The following is a 6,790-nucleotide window of genomic DNA, read 5'->3' as shown; positions in this document are numbered from 1 at the left end:
TCAACTAAACTGCGTTGATCGACTGCGCCTCAGACGACTGAGCCGTCTGAATTCTATATTTCGCTCGGAAAATCCGCCAGAAACTGTTGGAGAACTACGACTACGGCAAAGAATAATAACTTATTTTCAACATTTGCAGCAACCAATTTTCTTAAATATGTTTAATGATCTTCAGAAACGTTATAAAGCTTGTTTGCAACGCCATGACGTACATTTTGAACATAATATGTTTTATAAAAACTAATTCATAAATATAATATTTTTTTTTTATATTCGGTAGGTAGGTACTGTTTAGATTGTACATGACTTGAGACGAGTGCCTATCCAGTGCTAACCCTCCAGTAATAGGGGGAATCCGCGAGACCTGACCAAATGGGAGAGTTGAACCAATTTTTAAAATTCAACTTTAATTTCGCTCTATAACGAAACTTGAAGACGGTCTTTGGTAGCACGAGGGATCCCAATAACAAGCATGCCGCCCTTTTTTACAATGGCATGTTCATTTGGCTGTTAAGTTCAGAAAGGTGTTTTTGTTGCGGTGGAGGAAACTTTATAACTTTTTGTAGTTTTGAGTTTGCGGCCGTGTTTATAAAGATACGTATTGTGTGTCAGAGAGAATCAAATATGTGCTCTCTGAGGAGACTCTAACAAGAGTCGAAACTAGTTAGAGCACTTTTAGCTCTCTCTGAATGTTGATGACAGTTGAGCGTTTTGGGGTCGACCCACGTGAAATTGCCTAATTTCCCTCAAAATTTCTGGTTTTCAATCCTTGGGTTATGATCGCATGCTTAATTTATGGTCACATAAATAAACACGGTTCAAAAATTGTCAGAAGCTGATACAGACTAGGTACGTACCCCTCTAACCCTTCCGACTCGGTTAGGGACTGGTACGGTCAAGCCTAGTAATTTTAGTATGGAGTGGTCTAAGGACGTTGTATTAGAACTTTTATCATTGTCTGAATTAACCAACTTACTAAAATTTCTACCGACAGCACTGGCGATGCACTCTCGATACTCGAGTGGACACGTTCCATCGAAATGGTCCGACTGAATGTATCAAAAAGTCCTATTAAAGACCCATTCATTTCAGAGTAACGTGTGGTGTCAATTGTGCTCTGTTTTCTTTTCACTATTATCTATTTTTTATTCACATTCCATCCATGACATTACGTCTTAAGGCGGAGAAGTTTTTTCAGAGAAAAACATTTACTCTCCCTGTAGCTGAAATTGGAAATTTAAAAATAACTTAGTACAATATGAATATGTACAAAAAATTAAATTGCGGAAAACAAGAATTCTAATAAGAATCCTAACCAAATTTTCTCTGATAGTTTATTATATACCTACCAACCTACCTACTAAATATCCTTGAATAGTTAATTTATGGATATATAAACAAATAAAAATACGCATAAAAACAAAAACTGTCGTTTTACTCAGACATCAACAACAAAATTAAAAACTGGCAACTTTGCATTGATATGTTTAACATAGCTGTTCTATGTTCTTTATAATTAAATTATAAAAATTCACATGCTTTCAAGAATTTACTCAGTCAAAGCTGACAAGCCGGATGGAGAGTTGTCAATAATACATAATAATAAATGTGTTTTGGTTGTGATTTACGAGTTCAGTTTTGTTGATTTAGTGTAAAACATGACAGAAGAAGAAGGAAATGAGGAAGAAACTGTGCAACTTCGAACGCTCACTTGGAGAATCTTAAATAATCCTGATTTGCATGAGTTTTTTAAGGGTGTTTTTAATCGCGTAAGTATTTCAATTAATTCTAGGAAAAAATTTAATAAATGTTAATGTCTTTCAATTCAATAATTTTTTCATTTTATTATGGTCTGTCGTCTATTGTCAGTAAGAACAAGATTGAAGATGAAACAATCTACGTTAAATGAAAAGCTTTATGGTGTATTCCACGAATATTCGACTGTTTTGGATTATCGCGACAACGAATATTTTAGTGTGCAACATATAAAGGCGGAAATACATATCCGCGCCGCGAACTCCGCGCCGTGTGTGCGCCGCGCGTTCGTGGCGCGGTTATTTATTGTTCGTTAAAATTTTTCATTTTGACGATCCAGAGGAAACTTACGAACGTTTAGTAATTGTAGATAATCATGTCTCTGTCCTGTACTTCTACTACATCTTATTTTGGTATTGTTCTGAAACTATTTTCTTGTGTCATCTTATGCAATTTACTACTTTATGTGGAATAAGCCACAGTTTGGGAACATTTCGGGAACTACCTTTTTCGCTTCCTGGCAACACAAATATAATGGTAGGGGAGCCCAAGCGGGGATTTTTGCAGTTACTCGAGCGCGTCAGATTATCATATGGGGAGAAACGTGGTACCCTGCAGATGTACCTCCACCATATATTGGCTCTTAACACAGGGGAGTTCGTTCAGGGGGGCCCGAAAAAAAATCTATCCTTAAAATATTCGAAATTGTCAGATTAAGATAAGGTAAGTTAAGTACATGCAAAAGAGTCTATATTTCAAAAATATGACGATTTGAGCGGGGCGTACGGAAATGGGTGAGTCAAAAAGTTTCACAAAAAAAGCGAATATTTCGCGAAATGAACGTCAGATTGAAAAACTAAAAACTACGTGTTCAATATTTTTCAAAAATCTATCGAAAAATACCAAACTTGACCCCCCACGGAGAGGGGTGGAGGGTAAATTTAAAATTTTAAATACAAATCCCGCGATCTTTCGCAAAATAAACATCATATCGAAAAACTGCAAAATACACTTTATCAATGTTTTTGAAAAATCTATCGAATGGTTCCAAGCACGACCCCCCACGGAGGTGAGGTGGGGGGTTACTTTAAAATCTTAAATGGTAGACCCCGTTTCTTATTGCAGATTTGGATTGTTTGTATAAAAATAAACAACTTTTATTCGAAACATTTTTTTGAATTATGGATAGATGGCGCTATAATCGGAAAAAAGATTGTTGGAAATGGAAAATTAAATTAAAAAATGGGAAGTCCCCACTAAAATGGAAAATTTTACTTAACTTTTTTGGTTTTAGGACCTAATAATCACAACCCAATAGGTCCCCAAAGCGCTCGAGTGACTGCACATTTAGCATACTTTGCTCCCCTACCATAATATATCTGCTTGTTCCTACAACCAGAAACAAAATTAGAGAACTATAGGTACTTCCAAGTCATGCGATACCTTTTTCGTTTTCCGGTGACACAATTGTAATGTATCTGCTTGTTTCAACTGCGTAGCTTCACTAGAAACGAAATTAGAGAACTATAGGTTCTTCCAAGCCCTGTGTTAACTTTTTCGCTTTCCGGTGACCCGATTTTAATATATCTGCTTGTTCCAACTCAGTTGCTTCACCAGAAGCGAAGTTAGGAAACTATAGGCTCTTCCAAGATGTGCGTTACCTTTTTCGCTTTCCGACGACACAATTATAACATATCTACTTGTTCCAACTCCGTTGCTTCACCAGAAGCGAAATTAGGAAACTATAGGCTCTTCCAAGTTGTGCGTTACCTTTTTTGTTTTCCGGTGACCCAATTATAATATATATGCTTGTTCCCACTACGTTGCTTCACCAGAAGCGAAGTTAGAAAACGATTGGGTCTTCCAAGTTGTGCGTTACCTTTTTGGCTTTCCGGTGACCCAATTATAATATATCTGCTTGTTCCAACTCCGTTGCTTCACCAGAAGCGAAGTTAGAAAACTACTGGGTCTTCCAAGTTGTGCGTTACCGTTTTGGCTTTCCGGTGACCCAATTATAATATATCTGCTTGTTCCAACTCCGTTGCTTCACCAGAAGCGAAGTTAGAAAACTATTGGGTCTTCCAAGTTGTGCGTTACCTTTTTGGATTTCCGGTGACCCAATTATAATATATCTGCTTGTTCCAACTCCGTTGCTTCACCAGAAGCGAAGTTAGAAAACTACTGGGTCTTCCAAGTTGTGCGTTACCGTTTTGGCTTTCCGGTGACCCAATTATAATATATCTGCTTGTTCCAACTCCGTTGCTTCACCAGAAGCGAAGTTAGAAAACTATTGGGTCTTCCAAGTTGTGCGTTACCTTTTTGGCTTTCCGGTGACCCAATTATAATATATCTGCTTGTTCCAACTCTGTTGCTTCACCAGAAGCGAAGTTAGAAAACTATTGGGTCTTCCAAGTTGTGCCTTACTTTTTTCGCTTTCCGGTGACACAATTATAATATATCCGCTTGTTTCAACTGCGTTGCTTCACCAGACACGAAGTTAGAAAACTATAGGTTCTACAAGTCGTGCGTTACCTATTTCGCTTTCCGGTGACACATAATATATATCTGCTTATGAATGTTTTTTTGATATTGATAACTATTTCCGAAGTGAAAGTCGAAAGGTCAAGTAAACTTGATTCCAAACTCGAATTGTGGCTTATGCCCAAATAAAATAATAAATCTTATTTTTAATACATGTTATTTTTAGTACAACAATGAACTAACATTTTTTAAAAAGGTCCGCATGTACATTTTTTTATTTCAGCTTCTATTTCCGTTCAGATCGGATTTAAGTTGTTTCTTTAAATTAAATGGTTCTTTATTGAGGATCCCACAATAATGATTTTCCACGGTAAACATCAATTTCCTTTCGACAGTTCCGACCATTCCATTACTAACAAATATTTAACTCATGCGCGCCAAAACCAACAAACCACTCGCAAACCCGTCCAAATACGTATTGCGAACCATCAAAGCGTTTGTTGAAAAACCGACAGAATTTAGATCGTGGTGCGCCGTGTGCGTGCCGTTTGTGCGTCACTTGAAAACACGTACTAATCTGACGAATACGCTGCGCGCGAGCGACTCGCACACCGAGCAGAGCGCATATGTATCTCCGCCTTAAGAAGTACGAAAGTATTTTGCTCTAATAATTACTCCAGTAAACAACAATATAATTTGCAATTTACTTTCGTTCTTCATATTTTGCACAGTGAAATATTCGTTGTCGCGATAATCCAAGAGGGTCGTATATTCGTGGAATGGGGTATAAAAAAACAATGAGACCATAGCCTCGAAATAAAGCGATGCATAGAAATTGACAGAAACGCTTTCAATAAGATGAAAACGGTATTACGTAATGGAAAACTGGAGTTGAAGCCTGGACAATTACGGACGCAACTGAAAAAAGATTTGCTAACTTTAAGATGTGGTGTTATCGAAGAATGTGGAAAATACCATGGTGTATCCAAGGTATTTTGTACGTAAACACGTAATAAACACGGAAATATTGAGATAGATGAAAAAAGAAACAGAAATACTAAACACTATGAAGGAAAGAAAAACGAGCTGCTTTGGTCACATACTAAAAAATGACAAATGCACTAAAATTTTTTCCAGGCTTGCTTCTTCTCCTTTATTATTTTCTTTATTTCTTGACTCCACCATTCTGTTCTCTTGTGATTTGTAGCTATTTATTGACTTTTTCTTAAAAGTTTCTCTGCTGTCTTATATAGTGTGTCTTTTAGTACTTTCCATCTTTCTTGTATATCCAAATGGTCTCTTTCCAGCTCTATTATTTGCAATTCCTCATCTATTTCTTGTTTATGTATATTCATTTTTCTCTTTCTCTTTTTTTAGCTCTTAATATTTATCTTAGCTTATGTTGTATAGACTATATATTCCTTTTTCTTTGTAGTGATTTCGGCTACGACTAGCTTGTGTTGAGTGCTTGGTTCCGCAAATTTGGCCATTGTTATATTTTTGATTATTTTTTAATGATTTTAATTTGCAATCGTGTAGTAAGATTTTTCACCACGTGTTCAATTTTGTCCATTCATATTATTATTATACTGGGAATATCCTACTATACATTATTAGAGTGGGAATAAATTTGAGGTATTTTGTTTCTGTTTAATAACAACGAGTTTCCTAGTTTTGATAACTGTCACATTAAAGAAAATGAGCCATAATAAACTTTTAGTTTTGCACCTAATCTCAAATTGTCATAAGGACAATAATACGAATCGGCAATTTTAAACGCTCGAGTGTAATTCGGAAAAAATATTTCATGAATAAAACTGTAATTATGTTAATAATTTTAACTAATATTTTATTGATATCTTCGTCTGAATATTTGCTAAAGTGTGCTGTTCACTTTGACAAGTTGAAAAACAGTAATTGCGATAAATGTCACTAAATGTTTATTTGTGCTTGAATTTTGTATGTAGGTAAGTATTAAAAAATAATCTTACGAATATCACACGATAGTAAGACTAAATAAGAAAATAATGCTGCAATTTGTTTCTCAAACTTGTTTCCATTCGGCAAGTCACCTTGCGGGCTCTCGTGTCCATTGCCAGAAAACAAGTTTTCGAAATCGTTAAAAACAACATTTTATCACAAAATCAGTTCGTTTTTTAAATAATAAATGCACCACCGATGTCATGTTTTCTGTACTACATGACGTTTATCAAGCACTGAACAATAATCTTTACACTGCCACCGTTTTTTGTAACTACGCCAAAGCTTTTGATTGTGTAAATCACAACATTTTGATAAAAAAACTAAATTTCTACGGAATTTGAGATATTTCTTTAAATTGGTTCCAATCTTACTTGGATGATAGGAAACAACTGGTTAGAGCAAATGATACAGACTCTAGTCTCAAAAACATTGTATGTGGGGTACCTCAAGGTTCAGTATTGGGTCCTCTACTTTTCCGTATCTTTATTAATGATATCCCTAGTTTAAAAATCGATGGAAAAATCTTTCTTTTTTGCTGATAATACCAGTATCACTTGGAGCAACTTAAATA

The 6,790-nt window shown here is 35.7% G+C and overlaps 1 protein-coding gene across 1 annotated transcript in view; it reads left to right on the top strand.

Annotated features, from left to right (window-relative positions):
* Nucleotides 1–1,569: 1,569 nt before the first annotated feature.
* The window catches only part of LOC126881483 (rhomboid-related protein 1-like), a 121,973-nt gene continuing 116,752 nt past the window's right edge, over nt 1,570–6,790 (top strand). The window contains exon 1 of the mRNA XM_050645770.1: nt 1,570–1,769. The gene's annotated coding sequence lies outside the window, so the exon portion shown is untranslated. The remainder of the gene's footprint in view (nt 1,770–6,790) is intronic.

This window comes from Diabrotica virgifera, chromosome 3 (assembly GCF_917563875.1).
Source record: "Diabrotica virgifera virgifera chromosome 3, PGI_DIABVI_V3a".
Taxonomy (NCBI): domain Eukaryota; kingdom Metazoa; phylum Arthropoda; class Insecta; order Coleoptera; family Chrysomelidae; genus Diabrotica; species Diabrotica virgifera.
The sequence above is the reverse complement of the archived record's forward strand: the minus strand, read 5'-3'. Positions and strand labels throughout refer to the sequence as shown.